This window comes from Atheta coriaria, unplaced genomic scaffold (assembly GCF_025399875.1).
Source record: "Atheta coriaria isolate IRGN ID8LTWV9N9 unplaced genomic scaffold, Caltech_Dcor_3.1 hic_scaffold_7_pilon, whole genome shotgun sequence".
Lineage (NCBI taxonomy): Eukaryota > Metazoa > Arthropoda > Insecta > Coleoptera > Staphylinidae > Dalotia > Dalotia coriaria.
This window is the reverse complement of record NW_027045449.1, coordinates 5,475,495-5,494,352: the sequence shown is the minus strand read 5'-3', so window position 1 is coordinate 5,494,352 and position 18,858 is coordinate 5,475,495. Positions and strand designations below refer to the sequence as shown.

The 18,858-nt window shown below is 39.5% G+C and overlaps 1 protein-coding gene across 1 annotated transcript in view; it reads left to right on the top strand.

The window, feature by feature from the left end:
- LOC135796337 (neuroligin-4, X-linked-like) overlaps window positions 1–18,858 on the top strand; it is a 95,317-nt gene that overhangs the window by 4,627 nt on the left and 71,832 nt on the right. The gene's annotated exons all lie outside the window — the stretch shown is intronic.

The window sequence follows — 18,858 nt, the reverse complement described above, 5'->3', positions numbered from 1 at the left end:
AAACTCCTGTCGTCTGGTAGTTTTAGTCACCCCTTGGGCGCTTTATCATGACAGGTTTTTTTTACTTTTTGGAATTTGTTCCGGCGCACAGTTGTTGGAACACTCACCCGAACTAATTTAATCATCGTCGGATATCTTTTTCCATCGATGCTTTATTGCCGACGGCGGTCCTCGAGTTTCGTGCGGCGGTTGACCCTCGTTGCGAAATTTTCTCCACTTGCCTCCTAAAAACTGTCCGCCCCGTGCTCCATTCCAATTTCTACTTTCGTGCTTCTAACATGTTCGTGTGTGTGTGTGCTTGAGCACGTTGCGCCGGTGAACGGCGCGAATCGCAAAACGACGCAAAGTTTTTATCGCGTCGGCAAACGGTTGGCAGTTTCGCTCGCCGCATTTCGAAACTAGCCGCATTTTTGGAAAGTTTCACGCCGAACGCACAAAACGCCAAAAGGTATACGCGTGCCGACCACTGCCACACTGTGGCCACTTGTGAAAATCACCAACATCGGAGACGAAATGAATAAAACAAAGTTGAAAATCGGTTTCTCACCCGCTCTAATTAAACCCAAATCAATATATGTGTCAAAACTTTAAAATATTTAGATTATGAATAATATTTTACTGTTTCTGTTTCGAAATACGTAAATTTTGCAAATACACAATGCATTCATTACATATTCGGATATTTCCCTACGCCCCGAAATGGAATACTGATCAATTGGTAATTTGGTGTTGCACCAAGCGAAATAAAGTAAAAGATATGAAAGCTTCGGCTCTGGCGTTTTGCCTCGCGGCATACAGTTTCAGTTCGGCTTCGGTTCAATTGGAATTTTACATTCGAAGCACTTTATCATCGGCGTTCTCGGGCTCGTCACTCGTGCGCAAACCGGAACGCTTCGCGGAAAATGCATAATTTGCATATTGATTTAGGATACAATACAATCCAGGTGTAGGTATGTTATTTATTAACATAAATATTGATTACCAAACATGAGCGCATTCAAATTCTGTAACTTCACCCATCGATGTTTCTCTTTTCAGTTAAAAATTTCCATTCTTATTTTCTTCGTTTCACGTTTTAGATGAATACATAAATGTATTTTAAAATTTTTACAGTTTTCTGCTGCTGCAAACTATTCCTCTCGAAGTTTATAAAGTCTTCGCATAATCTATACGCTTGATACCACCGGAAACTGTGCAAAACTCGCGTAATAAACTAGCAATAGATGCGACATAGTTTAAACATATTTCAATTTTCCAATTTTGCAGCGAGTTAACTTCCTCGTCGTCGGCCAGAAAGGTTTGCCTGCTCAACGCGCATCGAAAGAAAGCTAATATCGTTTGGATATTGTTCGTCGTCGCTGTTTGCCTCTATGCGCAGCAGTGGAGTTTCAAAGTGCAACTTAAAAGTTAAAGTTATTTTCTTTGCCGCGCGCTCGAACAGTCTATTATGAGCACCGCGAGATGGAAACATTTGTTTGAACGAAAACTGCGTATGAGAACACGTATGAGGTTATTTTATGTGGGATAAAAAATTTACCAAAATTTAATTTCATTTTGTTGTAGATTTTCGTCAATTTCTTTGTAACGTTTCTATTTTGTGTTGTTGAAGCATTTGTTTGGGTCGTTTTTGATTGACACCTGACACCGTTCTTGCTCAGGAGCCCTCCAGAACGCTAATGTAAAAGTTGGCACTTTGTTGCCGACGCATTGTTCGTCGCTGCGTCGCGTTATTACGTTTTATTGCCTCCGTTGCCACTCGGCGCTTTTGCGTGTCTTTTTGCAACAGCAGCTTCGGCATCACAAGCCACTGCATATCCTTGAAATCCTATATACGCGTAAGCGCGATGAGTTAATCTCGTTTTTCCGACCTTCCGACCTTTCTCATGGATCACGTCGTTCGTGTTTTCTTACGAAAATGCCTCCTCGAAACATCCTCGATACCGGGCGCCATCTTTAGCATTATAATACATTGCGCTTTTAATACGCAAGTTCTCATTATTAGCCTCTTCTATGAGTATTTGCGCCTTCGAGGATAATCCCGGTTTTTCTTGCCCGCATTCTTCCGCGGCGAGAAAATGATAAGTAAAACCGACGCTGACGTCGAGTGGCGTTCGGAGTTTTTTGCGCGCTCGCCGCGAGCGTCGCAAACAATGGAGCGCGGTTGCACAATGAATGCCATCGTGCATAAATTATAATCCGCCTGGAGCCACCGACAACCGTCGACTAGTCGGCGTAGTGGAAAAGAAACCGACGCGGGTAATGAAGGGTTGCGGGGTGAGGCCCCGGCTCGAGAGGCAAAAGCTCGCGCGAATAACAGTTGTAGTTTTGACGGATGCGAAAAGAGGGATTAATAATGAGGCGACTAGCAAACTCGCGTTTTACGCAAAGTAATTAAAAGCCTTGAACCAGCACGCCAGCCTGAAGAGATGAGCAAACGTTCAATCAATAATTTATACCGTAAAAACTTTCGCATTATTCAAAAACACAAAAAAGTTTTAATAAAAAATATAAAGTTGGTTGATGCATAATTAAATTTGATAGGTTAAGTTGCAGAGATAAATAGAAATTAGTGCAGTAATTTTCTGGTTGTTGTGAAATAGTTTACATCTTGTTTACACAACCATCATAACCTATTTTTTGCCGGCGTTTTTTTTGTTCTGTGCCACCGCTTTTTCAGTTTTCGGCCGAGCACACGGGCGGCGCGAGTTAGCATAGTTTACGAGCGATGCGCGGCTGAAATTGATGCGGCGCCGCCCGTCGGTCCTTCATCATCGCGCGCCCTTGCATGGCACACGTATGCTTGCCGGTTTTACATTTTCATCTATCGCATCCATCGCCCGTGTTTAGCCTCTGCGGTTTTTCCACGTTTTTACAGTTTTTATCCTGGCAGTCCAGTACAACGAGCCGGGGGAGGCAAAAAACACACTGAAAATAAATATTTCTTCCTTGGAAACTAGACAGAGATAACTTTTACATATTTTATACTGAGTGATACCAAAACATCTAAACATATTCAAAACTATATGGTAATGTAGGTAGCTATTTTTTAATATATTCATGTTTAAATAATTCATATCAAATTATTTTGATATTGAAACACTCTGTATATTATATTCGTAGTCTTCTTCGCGATCTACATCTCGAAAACTTAAATCCTGCGAAGCATATGCAACTGTAAATCGAATTTTCGGTCCGGCGGTCGCGAATATATTTATTCGCGCACGCTTTCGCGCCTTCTCGCTCGCACCGCAGCTCCTTCGCCGCCTCCGGCTACGACAAAATAGCAAGACATTAAATTTATCATTCCGTCGCACAATTTCCACGATTCGGGCGGTGTGCAGGCGCGTTTCGCCCGAATTACGGCCTCATCTATCTTTTTTGTCGTTTTTCTATTTTTTATCAGTTTCTATCTTCATATTCTGCTCGCGTTCACCCGGCGCATGCTTATTGATTTGTGAATAGTTTTGATTTGGATGGCTTTATAAACCTTCATACTTATTTATATATTAAAAAAAAAACAATTTCAGAGTTTTAAATTTTAAAAAATAAAAAATGTTCTTGTAAGTACAAATTGGTGAAATTACAGTTACATTCATGTTTACATCATTTCTCTCTGTATCTGAGGAACAAACATGAAGCTTCTCCGGTTACCTTCCTGTCCTGTTATAATCAGGGTTTGTTCGTAGGTGAAACTTGGGCAGGCACCACGTAAAGATTATGTCTTACAAAGATTCTGGGAGGTAATAATTACATCTATAATATTAAAATGTATCGCAAAATCTGTTGGAAGGCGTATAACTCAACAACGCTTAGACCAATTTGGCCAATTCTTTTTATAAAATGTTCGTTAAAGTCCAAGTATGGTTTTGACGGCCAGAAAAATTTCTATAGCATAAAAGTTGGCATTGAGATTCAATCATAGATATAGTTAAATAGTTGAATCCGAGATGGCGCGCTGAAGTGCATTATTAGCTATTCTTTATATAATTAATTCCTTTAAAATAAAATTGCGAATCTTATTGCTTGAATTAACACATACTACTCGTATGTCTAGAAAAAGAGAGAAAAAACGAATTACATTTTTATTAAACACTACCGGGACGATGTCGCGGGCTAATTTAGAAATAAATGTATATAAGAGTATGAGGTAATTCTATTGACTTGTACCCGTTTTTATATCATATCCAAAGAACAGGATATGTGAAACACTTTCCGTTTCATGTTTATCCGCTCGGAAGTATAAGACACCGGTGTACTCGTACAGGTTGTGAACTTGAAGATATTCTCACAGGATATACAAATTGATTGATTTTCAACCCCAAATATAGTTAGGTACCATAACTTAAAAAAATAAAACAAAATTCTATAATTGACAAACAAACAACTTGTTAAAAATGCAAGCCCAATGCAAAATTCTTGCTTTATTTGCCTTTATAATTGAGTTTGTTTTGTGCAAAAATATGCTCATGATCAATATTGTAGAACTGTTGGCCACTCGATGCGTATATTATAAAATATAATACGTCGACATGCACGACATAGAGTGGACAATATATGAAAATGGAAATACATAAATTTAACATTGTTTAATAAATCGTCCGGTCGCATATTGGTATCCTAATATTATTGCCGTGGCGGAGGCCTGATGGCTATACCGTATAAATTTCGCTTGGAAACAGTGAAATTGCGAAATTACGCGTGCGCACCTCGCGAATTATTTGCGAAAAATTACTATACAAAATATGGCATATTGCACAATATTTGCATTTCCTATAATTGAGCGTAAAATGATAAATGTTAAAATAAAATTATGCATCACAACAAGTTAAAAATATTTTTATTTGTTTCTGTAAATTTATTTTGGTTATCATGTTTACCCCCTAAGGACACACTCGAAATGTACACCATCTAAGTACAAAAGTAATTATTTTTATCTTTGGCCAAATGAGAATTTTATCATTTAGGGGGTTTAAAGCGGATCAGAACGTTACAAGTTTTCAACGCAAAACGCAAAAAGAAAAAAAATACAGAAAAACATTACAAAAAAACGTTGAATCTGGCAATAAAGCGAACCACACAATGTTTTGATGGCTTGTGTGGAGCACGCACGTAATTACAAAATAATTGCCTTGAAGGTTGTAGCCACACGGTAGCAAAAATAACGAGACAATGTCCGGGGTTATTCAGGACGACAGTGGCAATCAGAACAATGAACGTAATGCGCACGTCGGCTCCGATACGGTCGGAGGTTGGCAGAGAGGACGTGTTATCAAACGTGCACTCGACATAATCATGCTGCGTGCTGATTAAATTCACCCAGGCGATTTTTGAGTTCCTCCGCAATAAAACAATATAAATGTTAATGTTGAAAGAATAAAGATTAACTTACACATGTTATTTGAAACACTCTCTCGTCGCATTTAGAATTTAATTGAATTTAAATGTTTTTGTTAGAATAAAACTATCATTTGTTACATGCAGGTAGGAAAAACATGTACGTAGCGCAGTGTCGACCCGTGAAAGCACAATCAAAATTTACAATAGTCTTACTTTATCCCATTCCGTCTTGTTTCTCCTTCTGCTGGGCTTTATCTTGTTGCCTCCGCATGTACCCAATGGAATACCCAACGAATAAGTTTTCCCCGGCTAGCAATGTGGGCGCACAAGGCGTGCGTTTGCACCTTTCGCTTATAACTAGCGCTCGCGTTTAATTATAAACACACTCGTGCGCGCTTTTCTCTCTGCAATTACTATTACGCTTCCCGAATGCAAACGGCGGCGGCGCGGGACTATCACAGGCGGCGGAGGCTTCCTACGATTTAATGCCATTAATGCTATTAAAACGTTGCGCGCAAATGAAATAGGTATGCAAAACGCAACAAACGAAACGTAACATAACATGAGCGCACGCTGAGAATTACTTTTCTTGTCGTGTTGAACTTTAGCTCTCTGCCTTGTTGCCACGCCTAGGCGCATTTGTTATTCAATTCAAAAATAACAAGTCTATTAAAGTAAACATATACTAAAAACAAAATTGGTTTGTATTCAGTTTTCGGTATGTTATTATGAAGTAAAAGAGAATTTTTAGTTGATTGTTAATAGGTTGGTAAATGATAAATACCACATAATCATCAATCACTGGATTGATGTTTGTTACTTGACGCCTAATAAGCCATAAATACCCAAAACACGAAAATCGAAAATTTTCATCATCCGCAATTATTTAAAGTGCTCTGCATGTTCATTCCGAAACGCATAAATTGCGCGCACGCAAAATTTACAAACATTTTGAAAGTGTAATTATTTCCGGCGATTATATAAGCAGACAAATGCACAAATCGGTCATCGTGTGATGCCAGCGCAGGCGTTAGATTGCTGTGCGTCAGATAATAAACAATGTCGATAATGAATATTCGGCATTATAGTATCGCTATGATGATTTAATCAAAACACGATGCGACTCAAGCCCACGGTAAGTTCGCAAGTCTGCGCCATGTTGATAATGACGCGCGTAATTATATTTGCCGTGTGCGTTTGGTGCACCCGCACGTGGGATGCACAGAATCCTGATAATTGGAATTCGTGCGCATTCGCGTGAACGTCTGCGTTTAATTCTCCGCCAATGGCCGCCGCTCGCAACGTTTTGCAATGCATGCGATGGATTATTCGATTTAAATCTCGCTTCGATTTGGCGAGCACGCAAAGCTGTAATAATTCGCCAATAAATTGCTACAGTTTACAAATCCATCGTTGGACGTATTTTCGATTTGCAATGACTGGCTAAGCATCCGCTTTAAGCAAATTAATAAATCGCATTAAAAATTATACGTGAATCAAAACAGATCAGAGCGATTTTGACGGTTTTTTGACACAAAAAGTGGGACTTTATATACGGACGACGAAGCCGTGTGTAAAGTACTTTATCTACGGGTAATATTTAGCAGGCGGAGTTTGCGCTTGCGCATTCGCGAATGGTGCAGCACCCGACCATACGTAATGTCATGCACCGCCAGTCAAATAATACAAAAATATCTTTAAACATTTCTTTATTACAAAACTGAATAATATTTAGGTTAAAATTAATTTAATTAATGTTTTTAATGACGATAATTAACGCCAGTTAAACAATATGTATTTTATATACATATGTATATCATGTGCAACCCATTATTCACTGTGGTATTAAAAATGATTTCTAAGCTATTGAACAAGTCGCTTTTTAAAATATGTTCGCATTTCCGCGCAGTTTTTCGCCGTTTCTCGAAGTTGTGCACTTCTACCATTCAAAACTAGTCATTTCGGATAACAACCCTGCACCCGCACACGTGTTTTCAGGTATGCCAGGCACAAAACGCGCCAAACTCGTCTAATGCATAAAACTTTCATGTCCTTTTTACGGCCGCCGCTCGCTGGCATTTATTCTCGCATGGAATGCACGCGAAATGCGCAAGGAATGAACAAGTGCACGACGAAGACGTATGAAGACGTAAACGGGACAAAAAGACGCGGAAAGGCGTAAAAAGCGCGCGATGTCGATGTCGACGGCGTTCAATGGCTTTACTTCACTTTTAGTTCGTCCCTTCAGTTTGTGTTTACGGCCCTTATTTAGCCTGCTCATCAACGCGCACGACGCCATTTTGTTTTTACTATCCCAACAAGCAGCAGCACAATTTTTTGCGCTCTTCATTTCGTTTGAAAATTAAACCGTCGCTTATAATACAAGACCATCATTGCATGTCAAACAGAAGTGGTTGTTGGGTTGATGATACTAACAAAAATAAAAAGAGTTAAAGAAAACATTTACGTCATCAAACGATTGCCGTAAAACGTGCATGTGAACAGGTTGTTAACGATTTCATAGACTTGAAAAATCTCTCAAACCTAATTGATGTTGAAAATCTGAGGCTTTGCGTTTCTTGAATTGAATATTATACAGGGTATCACCGAAATGCAATAAATTCAATAAATTTCCGCATTTTAAACAAAATTAGTTTCAATTTATTCAGATTGAAATTTTGTGCGTGCACTTGTTTCGTCAATATTTATTCCATTCGAATGTACACATTTATCCATGAGTTCATCCCTCGCATGTTTCAACCCTCTAACTCTCAGTGAGTCGTGTATATCTACATGTCATTCTGCTCGCAAGGAGATCAAAGACTTTGCGGTACAAAAAAAATGTTAAACGCAAACGTACTTACATGATATGAAAAAAAACATGCAAATTCTATTTTCACATAAAAAAACACCCATGAAACCACAAAATAAATACTTTTCTTTGAAATATTCGTTTTGCAAATCTTTTTTTTTAGAATTTAAAATTAAAGTTGGCTAAATCATTTCGTACTTGCCACTTTCCATACTTCATAAGTTTATAGGTACTCTCTTACTTTTCGGGCGTAGACTGCACCGCCAACTGCAGTGTGGAGTTGTGGGTGGGGGTGAGGCACCGGAAGCCGAGAAGCGTGGACGTGCGGAAGTAAACGCTTAACGTTTCATCAAGCAGCGAGTCAAAGAGAAAGAGCAGCTTTTAAAAAGTTTTAATTACCACCGCGCAGATGATGCCCACTTTACTCGCTTATACTTTGCCTCCGAACACTTCGAAAATTTAAACCAACTTCCAGATTTCCCTAAGAAAAACATCAAGTGCAGACGCATATGCAACAAAAAATCACTAACGCAAGATTTAATAATCTTTTAACACAACATATAATATTTTTCTACTTTACCTTCACGTCAGAATCAAAAATATGGTTTAATAAAGAAAAGTTTAAATTTAAACTTGACTGATGATTTCCCAACATGCATCGTTATCTTGAGAATATCGACATTCAGTAGTTTGGACCATTGTTTGCATATTGTCTCCGTATTTGCATCGGTTTCCGGGCGTCGTGCTGTGACAGTTTGGCCTGGATGGCGATGCTGTTGACGTGCCTTCGAAACCATACGAAACGTACCACTCGCGCTGCTGTCGGCGTGTTTCGCATCTCTTCACTAGTTGGAAGTGTGACTGAAGGGACTGAAGCGCAGCGAAATTGCTTCTCCACAACGTCTGCAACGAAAATAGATGCAAGGCGCCTGCCTGTCCAAGTGGGAAGTCCTGAGTTGCAACTTGTGAGTTTAACTAGAACTTACCAACAAATCAGTTTGAGGTTAGGTCCTACTTCTGCACGGACGTAACCAAAATGGAAAACTATTGAATTATCGATCACCTTAATAGTAATATTGTAAACTAGCTTTTGCCCGTCCCGGTAGTGTTTAATAAAAATGTAATTTGTTTTCACTCTCTTGTTCTTGACACAGTATGTGTCAATTCTATCAATAAGATTCGCAATTTTATTTTAATGAAATTAATTATATAAAGAATTGCTAATAATTCACTTCAGCACGCCATCTCGGATTCAACTATTTAATTATAATTATGATTGAGTCTCAATGCCAACTTTTATCCTATAGAATAGGGCTGTCTTTAAGGTTTTCCCGGCAATTATTCAAAATTTTCTCGCTGTAAAAGCTATCCTTGGACTTTAACAAACATTTAAAAAAACGAATTGACCAAATTGGTGCAGGCGTTGTTGGGTTATGCGCTTACTAACAGATTTTGTAATTTTTTTTATATTATAGATTATCTTTTGTAATTGTTGGTATAATTATGATCTTGTTTAATCGTAACATTTGTGTCGGTCACACATTTGCAAATATTGACAATCATCGTGCATGTACCCGACGGCATTTTGAAAATTTGTTATCGATTTTCACTTTGGTCCATTTCATTTGTTCTCATCTCGTGGCAGATCGTTTATACATAAATTTATTTTCAATGAGCTACGAACGCCAGCGATGTTTTCATTAATTCCATCCGCGTTCCACATCCTCCACCCAAATTTATATTTCAATCAATTTTTTCTCGCTTTGTATACGTTTTTTTCTCTCCTGTAATAATGAACGATGCGGTAGCGTTTTATCATTTTTACATCTGTTTCATTCGTTTGCAATGCAACTTTTTGCCAATCTCCGTGTTTGTTTTGATTCGCTTTGATTTGTCTATCAATATAATTGAATGTGTTCCACACGGCGCGTTTGGTTCGATTTGTTTGTATCCTTTGTTGTGCATTTGTTTGGGTTTGTTCATTTCGATTCTTTGTGCTCCGAAATGCGCTGTGTACACACAATTTTCTGCTAGTATCGGCGAGCTGATGAAGGGCGAGAGTGGGGAGCCGAAAGCGGAACAAATAGCGTTTCCGTAATGCGCGCTCCTGCATGTAATTACGAGCCAAAGTCTTAATTGAATTTCCATAATTAAATGAATTGACTCGACGCCGCGACTCGGCGAGCGGTGGAGGACTAACGTGCGTGCAATTGCAACTGAAGACGCCAGCTCATTTAAATTAATGCCTTGTCGATTTTCTCACCCTCCCCAAGTCTGCGGTAAGAAACCTTTGAGATGTAGAACAAGGTTTACCTAAGAATACGATTTTTTCTTCTTGCCTAGCTAAGTAATTATAACATTTCATAATCCTTATTGATGTAAAGTTATTATCCTTTGTTAGTGAATCCTTGGAGTTCCTTTTAATCCCCTTGGGGAAGGTCCTCCGCTTTGTACCCTATGTAGCGTATTATCCCAATATCGTTCATAAACTCATCACCTCTGTCTTCCTTCGCATCCCACTCAAATGCTTGTATCCGCTCCCGAGGATATTGCTCCTCTAGACGCGTTTGTATCCTAGGATGTCTTCACGTGCGATCGAAGTTCGCAAGTATGATGAATTAGTTACACACTGACCCGGTAACCGAAAACTCCCACTCAAACGACGTGGCACGAAAAAGGTTTCTACTTCAACGCCTCTCGAATTCGAGCCGTTCCCACCGCTCGAGTTTCACTTCTGGTCGCAAATTCTCGATCAAAAGTAATAGTAGTAATGGTGCTCCAGAAATACGCTGCTAGTGGACTTACCTTTGCAGCGAATAGGATAAAACTAGAAAAGGTGAAGGAGTCACTATAGGCACCGAAAAGAGTTTGGGGAGTTGAAGAGTTATTTGTCTGGATATCGATCGTTTGTAGTCTTGATAGTCTTGATAGTCTTGACATAACCTGATTACAGTCAAGATAGAGCACGGATACACGCGTTTATATAAAGTGACATGATCATGTTACAAGTTAAAAGAAACTAAAGTGAGCAAACGTGTGTGGAATCAGCAGAATGATCAATCAATTAGGTTGTAGATATATAGAAATATTTTTATCTGAAAAAAATTATTTTATCACTAGCTTTTGCCCGCGACTTCGTCTCGGTAGTGTTTAATAAAAGTGTAATTCGTTTTTACTTTCTTGTTCTAAACCTAGTATGTGTTAATTCTATCATTAAGATTCGCAATTTGATTTTAAAGAAATTAATTATATAAAGAATTGCTAATAATGCATTTCAGCGCTCCATCTCGGATTCAACTATTTAACTATAACAATGATTGAATCTCAATGCCAACTCTTTTCCTATAGGATTTTTCTCGCCGTAAAAATCATCCTTGGACTTTAACATACATTTAAAAAAATGATTGGCCAAATTGGTCTTGTCGTTGTTGAGTTATGCGCTTACCAACAGACTTTGCGATTTATTTTTATATTACAGATATTTTAACTATATTTTTATCAGATTTGCTTGGGTGATTCTTTTGTTGTGACTAATCGTTAAATCTCCATCTCGGTAGAATACATTGAATGTACTTGTATTGTAAATGTCCAACAATAGTATTATTCGATAAGCGCATATTGTTGGCTATTGATCACGAGTACACATAGCCCCAAGCAAGTTTCGCATATTTTACTCAAAGGACCTGTGCTGCCTCCACCAAAAGTACATTTATTCGTAAATACTATGTAACAATAACATTTTTAAAACATTTTAACGGTGTATTCAATATTTTAATTCCTGAGATTTTTGAATTGAGGTTTTATTCAATTAAATCCTTTTCCAAAGGTAGAAAAGTTTGAAGACTATATAATGAACGTGGCTAAACACAAAATAAAATCCAAAATTGAACAAACTCTTGTCATACGCTCGCACAATCCCTCGAACATTGGTGAATATGCCCGCCGGTGGAAAATTGGAAGCGACGCATGTAATCGAGCACAGAAAGGGGACTTTAAAAGGGTCCGCCGCCGCCGTTGCCGCCAGTACCATCATGCCGCTGCGGCCTTGTGCTCGACCCGGCGTATGGTAGGCTTTTGCCGTTCAATTTCGCAAGTTATGCGCGCACATAATTCACCATACATTTTCGCCCTTGTTGCCAGCGTTTACAATGTTCGCTCGCCTTTCGGTTGACTTCGATCAGTTTAGCCGGCGGCGGCGGCAGTGAAAAACGCAAAAGAGATCTCTTTCGCTTTGCGCCATCGCCATGTATACACAAACGAGGGGCGGGCGATGGTTGGCGGTCGGCGCCCGCCCCAGCACGCCCGCGACCATCGTCGAATTGACATCTAACGTCGATGTGAAATACGTGTTTTTCTAGCGGCGCGCCGACGACGAAAGAAAATACGATAAAAGCATCCCGACGTCGAAAAATAACACAAACAGCGACGCCTAAGTGAAATGTGAAATGTGTGAATTCTGAATCGCGCCTGCATAACAGACCTAAATGGACAGTTTATATCACTATCAACACCAACAGCAAAAAAAAAACAGAAATTTACCACTGGCAGTTGACGATTTATAATCAAATTACTCATATAAATAAATGTTTTATTCATACGCGGCACTCAACTCGCAGCGGTCTATTTGTGCAACAAATTTGAAATTCATAAAAATAAAATGGCTGCGTTTGTGTACACAACTAAAAATGCAGCGGCGTGTATTTGAGGTTGCATACATTAAATGGAAATAGAAATGTGTGTGTGTGTGTGCTTTTTGTTTTCATTTTTCTTGCGATGTTTCCTACGAACGTGATTTGTTACCACTCGCTTGTTTACTCATTCCGGCATTGCATTCACGCCATGCTGCCCCCCAATCTCTCCGCGTTTTTCCAAAGCACAAAGCGCACTTTCGGCGGCGCAGTCGAGAGCAGTGTACAGAAATGTGAAATATGTGGCGCTGGATTGGCGAAAGTGTTCCATCCCCGCGGCACAAACCCGAAAGTGTATTCCCAAAAGAAATTATGCGATTGAAAGAAACAAAAAAAAAACACACCACCCCAGATATAAGAAGCTGACAGGCGTGCAGCAACGAAACAAAGTGTGGTGCCGCACATGGTGTGCTGCACATCCGCCATTTTGAAATCTTCATGAAACATTCAATTACAGTTTGTTGTTTGTTATTTTGTTTTATGATTTTCTCTCTTTTCGTGTTGTTTCGAGATGTTTTCTTTAAGGTTATGTATGCTGGTGTATTGTGGGTTGCGTGTGGCGCTTCTATCCAACGCCAAGATGTTTGGAGTTTGTGGAAAATGAGAATGGGCAGGAGCATGAGACTCGCTTCTCGTTTTCGCTCTCCGTAAACCAAATCTCGTCTCTCCTCGTGTGATATCAATTCACACACAAGTGGCGAGCACTTCGTCACGGCGTACGTTCCATTATGATGGCGTATTTTGTCGATGCGTCGTCGCCGGTAAATAAATCTTTCGAGTGGCAAAATTGACAATGTAATGCAGTTGAATATCGAGCCTTGCACCCATACACACCTAATATATTTTCTATAGCAGCAGTTTTCAATTGGATGTGCAGAAGATAGACGAAGAGTATAATTGGTTGCATAGCTGCAAGATACTAGGTTAGGATTAGGACATATTGATTTTTTTGTAAGTTGCATATACTTTTTAAGTTGAATGATAAGAAATTAAATTAATTGCTTCTGTGCCTGAGTTTAGTTCGAGTCTTCGACAAGACGACTAATTAATACCGCCTCGAGCTTATCAATTCTAATTACGGATTCTCGCGCCATACAGCCGCCGCTGCGTCTCGCCTCGCTTGGCACGCCGGCGTGAATTCAAATTCTCAATTTCTATAACGACGGCGTTATTGATATGTTAAAAGCGACGCCGATCTGATTTCAGCTTGCGCGCCCGCATTTGCCATATTCCGTCGATTGCGATGACTTCGATGATTCCAATTTGCGCCGCACCGCGCCCCGCTGGCGTCTTGGCGTATTAATTTCGTTTTGCTGCACGATCGAGGAGAGATCGCGGAAATTGCTCCGGGCAACGATTTGCCACCGCAGGCGGGTGCATATTCATGGCGAGTGGGCGGGCGACACACGATGGCAGCTGGAATGCGAAGGATGAAATGTGGAAGTGACGGCATCGAGGCGCATGTTTACCGACAACAGAGCGACAACGACAAGATGAAGATTGAAGTGCCATTATGTATTGAATTGTAAAATGGGAGTCGAGAATTTACCGAAATCGGTACCGAATCTACAATCTACAAACATCCGCCAATGGAAAGCTTAGAACAGTAAATTATTTCACAATCGAAAATCAAAAACTGAAATAACTTTAACTTTAGCACTACACACCTTTTATAAAGATATAAGTCATCGGTTTTATTTCTTATTTTCTGCAAACTTGTGTGTTGCGAAGTGAAGCAAAAAGCAGACTAAGGAAAATTTAACGAGATATAAAGAAACTGCTTGCGCACAAAGCGCAAAGCACTCGCACATGGTTGAAACAAGAAACGTGCAAATAAATAATATCTGAACAGAAGGAAACCGAATGAAAACCAAACCCTTGGCGCAAAAAGCACAGAAATATATGACGACCAAGTTGATGTATGAAAGGTCAAAATTGCGAATTGATTCTGTTGCAATATAACCTGCGCCCTGCGCTATGCAGATAGGCAACACGCCGTACTTACACTAATTCATGCACGTTTAAAACTATATTTGTTTTGTTTTTAATTGATCCCGAGTAAAACAAAGTCAAGGAACTAAAAAGCAAAGAATATTAAAGAGTTTAATTAAAGGCTAACCACTTTTCGTCGACTTTCACAGAGCGCGGCGAACGTAAAAGTAAATGAGTTAGTGCTTGTTCCATTTCCTCGTCTCTCAAGCCGGTCCCGTCGTCGCTCGTCTTTTAGAACGAAATAAAACCGCACGAAGTTTGCGCGCGCGAGATGAAGAAAGCGAGTTTTTCCTCATTTTCGCCGACTGCCGCACGCCGCACATCACGCCAGATTTTAATTAATGCGGTGTGTAAGCGGGAAATTGGTCGTGTGCGCTAGAGAAAAACTTTCAAAGTGTAAAAATGAAGCAAAACGTGCAAAACCGACGGCAAAATCAAAAAGCGTGCATAAAAAGAACACAAATATATAGATAAGACGCATCCATTGCTGCGGTTGTTGCGGAAAGAATCATGCAGAAGGAAGAAGTTGATGAAAGTGTGCTTGATGGGTAATCCAATTAATTACTCGTTAAAATTATACGCTTTGATGGTTCATTCCTAAAGATCTGGGAAAGAAGTAAGAAAAGTAAACATTAGATGATGAGTAATCACTACCGCTAAGAATTTCAAGAAGAATTTTTTATGAGGTTGTAAACTAAACAAACATTAACAATGTAAAAGTTCAATAGCTAGCACTATTTCCATTTTGTCTTCGCATTGTGAAGAACGTAATTATAGTTAAAGATGTCCTGGGGCTTTGATGTCTTATTCTTTTTCTGCTTTCGAAATAGAAAATCGCAAAAAATCTGTTCTTCCACGAGAAAACGACTCCCGGATGAAAAAAATTGATGGTCGGCACACTATTATGACTCGCACTTTATTCTCTTATTGAATTCTTCTTAGAGTGAGATGAAAGAAAAGGTCCAGGGTAACAATTCCGGTTCTTAGAGATCTTTTCCGGACAATTTCGATTTGATACGATTGAAGACAAGATGCAATTGCATTGTATGCATCTCAACCAAGAAGGATTTTCTAAATTAGAACAAAATTAAATTAAAAGTACTTTTTATGTGTTTTAATTTACTTGCAAGTGATTCACCTCAGTGAAATTACTCTGAGGTGTTTATTGAAACCGCTTCATCGTTCTTAAACCAATCTTCACAGTTGAAATTTGAAGCGGCTAGAATTCATCTTAAACCGGAGAGATGGTTTTCGGGTGCAAAACGATTCCGTTGCAATTTGTATTCGGTCATGGGAACGCATGGCGTGGCAGCTATCAGCTACCAGACACATGAACGCGATTTGCCCCGAAACCAACAACCAGCGTGGGGTGCGGCTGGAAGTTGGAATTAAGGTAAACACGAATATGTGTGTACACGGCCCCGCTGCACCCAGAGCTAGCGAGCCAGAGATGGCAGGGGCGTTATTATTCAAGATTACATTTCGTATATATTACCCTCAGCTCCAACTCAGGCACAGCTTCAACGACCGCCAACCTCCAAACCTGCAACATGCTACGACGTCAACCTTCTACTCCGCACAGCTTGCACCAACTTCATTGAGTGTACCAGTATACAGTCATTATACAAAAATCATTATGGTACATAATTTTAATATAAAATTTTTAATTTTTTTCTTGGTTTTTGGGCTGTTATTTGATAAAATTAAGAAAAATAATCTAAAAATTTAATAAAAATAAATTTTGATAACATACGTTATCTAAAAGTATATGAAACCAAAGGAAACTACTTGAAAGTCCATGAAAGTACATTTAGCTGAGGTCGTGCACATGCGTGATACTCACAAGTGCATTTTGGAATCATTTTGAAAACAGTTATGCAACCACATCGGCACGACCATCTACTATCTCTTTCGCACAAGAGTACACATTAAACCTCAACGTCCACATACCCCTTACTCTATATACCTATATATACCAAACCGAAACCTAAACCTCAAAACCCAAAACTGGTGGAGGATGAGAATGGAGGACGACTCACATTGCACTACCTTCGACCAGCGTCGAGTGATAACAGTAAACCATCGCGCTGGGAAACTAGTGCAGCTATTAAACTATTGCAGTGGTAGTTCCAGTTTGAACCATGTGGTCATCTCGTTTTGCAACATTGTGTTATTACTGAAAGCTGGCCACAATACGCCGCAGCAGATGCACCAATATTTGATTAAGAATTGAGTGGTGATAAATTAGAATTGTGTTGGTTTCATGATGGCATGAAGGGTATATAAAGTTGGTTTAATTACAAAACGTCAAATACTGCAATAAACTAAGGATACTTGTATCTGAAGCGAGAGGTCAACATAAATATTGAATTCGTTGACCCAAGCGAAACAAACCGGATTGGGGCTTGGAAATCCCGAGGGGATTTCGTTACCAATGATTTTTGATATTTTTCCTTCCAATCTCAAGATTTTATTCTAGGATTTACACGCGGAAAGGTTTTTGTTGTTGAATTTTTGATTTTTCTCAAACTGCAAGCAATTTAAAATCAAATTAAACGTGAAAACGGGTACATAACCTAAATTATAACCTATTCAACACAAATAATATGTATTACTGATTATTTTTAAGACTTTGAAATGTTAATTTTAATTTAAACTTTTATTTTTTTAAATTTTTGTTTATTGTTTTCTTAAAATTATTCCCTTCATTCCACGTCGACGAGCTTGATAGTTGTAGGTTAAATGGCAGGATGCTCGAATGTTGGATGAGAGCGGTCTGCGGGAGTGGATAGAGAAGGTTTGGGACGAGATCGACGCGGGAATTTGGCCCCCGCAAGCCCCCGACGCCGCGCGCGCTAATCTGACCGCAGAAACTTGTGCGCGCCTCGGTGCGCCTTTCCTCGCTCCTCGGGCAACAATATACGAACCGCACTTACGTCTCCCGCCGCCGCCCCCGACCGTTCGCAACCAGCCTTAACAATCCGCAAGAATTCTGCACCGTCCCAACCGTTCTGAGCTGCAAATCATCATTTAAAGTGCATCCTGTAATGTATCAGAGAAGCAAATATATAGAGTGTTATAGTAAATTTATAAAATTTTAAATATTTTACTACTTTAGTAAAGAAAATTATTGTAACATCCTGTATTTGTTGTGTTTATGAGAGTTTTGCTCTGTGGATCATAAAACACCGGCTAAAAGTTATTCGCCGTGAAGTGGCCAGAGGTAAAAGTAGGAGGCGGTAAAAAATACTGTTCTCGAGGTTTATTCGGGTTCACACTAGTGCATTCAAATGTTTTAGTTGTTGTTGTTTATTTCGTTTACTTTAATTTTCAGCAAAAATTAAAAAAAATTCGGTGAAATTTTATTTGCGCAAGATTTAAAATAAGAGTCGTGAAAAACTATCGCGTTTGGCTTCTTCTCACATTCGAATAAGTTTTTTGCACGTCCGCACGAAAAACTATGCAGGGTCGCGAGCGCTTCTCGCTTTTAAAGTAAGATTTATTCAAAAAGATTTCATAATTTATCGAATAGAACGCTTAAATTCCGCGCACCATTCTCGCACCGCGCATATTTCGTGCGCTGGCGGCGAGGAAAAAATGCGGCCGAGAATGAAAAGCACGCCGGTGTGTAGCTGGGCGATGCGCCGACGACGTGCGCCCATTGTGGGCGCGAGAAAAAGTGTCACACAAGAATAATAATGCGAAGTTAAAGCGAGCAGAAAAAGGTATTGTGCATGCGCGCGCGCCTTCCGAAAAGAAAACCTAGAAAAAAGAAAGAAACGCGGATGAGGAATGAGTTTTTCCTTCCTACTTCTTCATGTGCTATGTTGGTTGCATACCTTCTGTAAGAAGATTCCTAGAAAATCTAAAAAGGTAAATTAGTTCAAGATGAAAGCATTTCTTCTACTTGGTGTCTGCGTATGAATAAAAATTTAAAGCATTCAGAGGTAGACGCACAAGTCTCAAATCAGTAATTTTAAGGGTAGACCTGGTTTGAGGTTAGAGTTTGTGCCCAGTGGTCCAGAATAT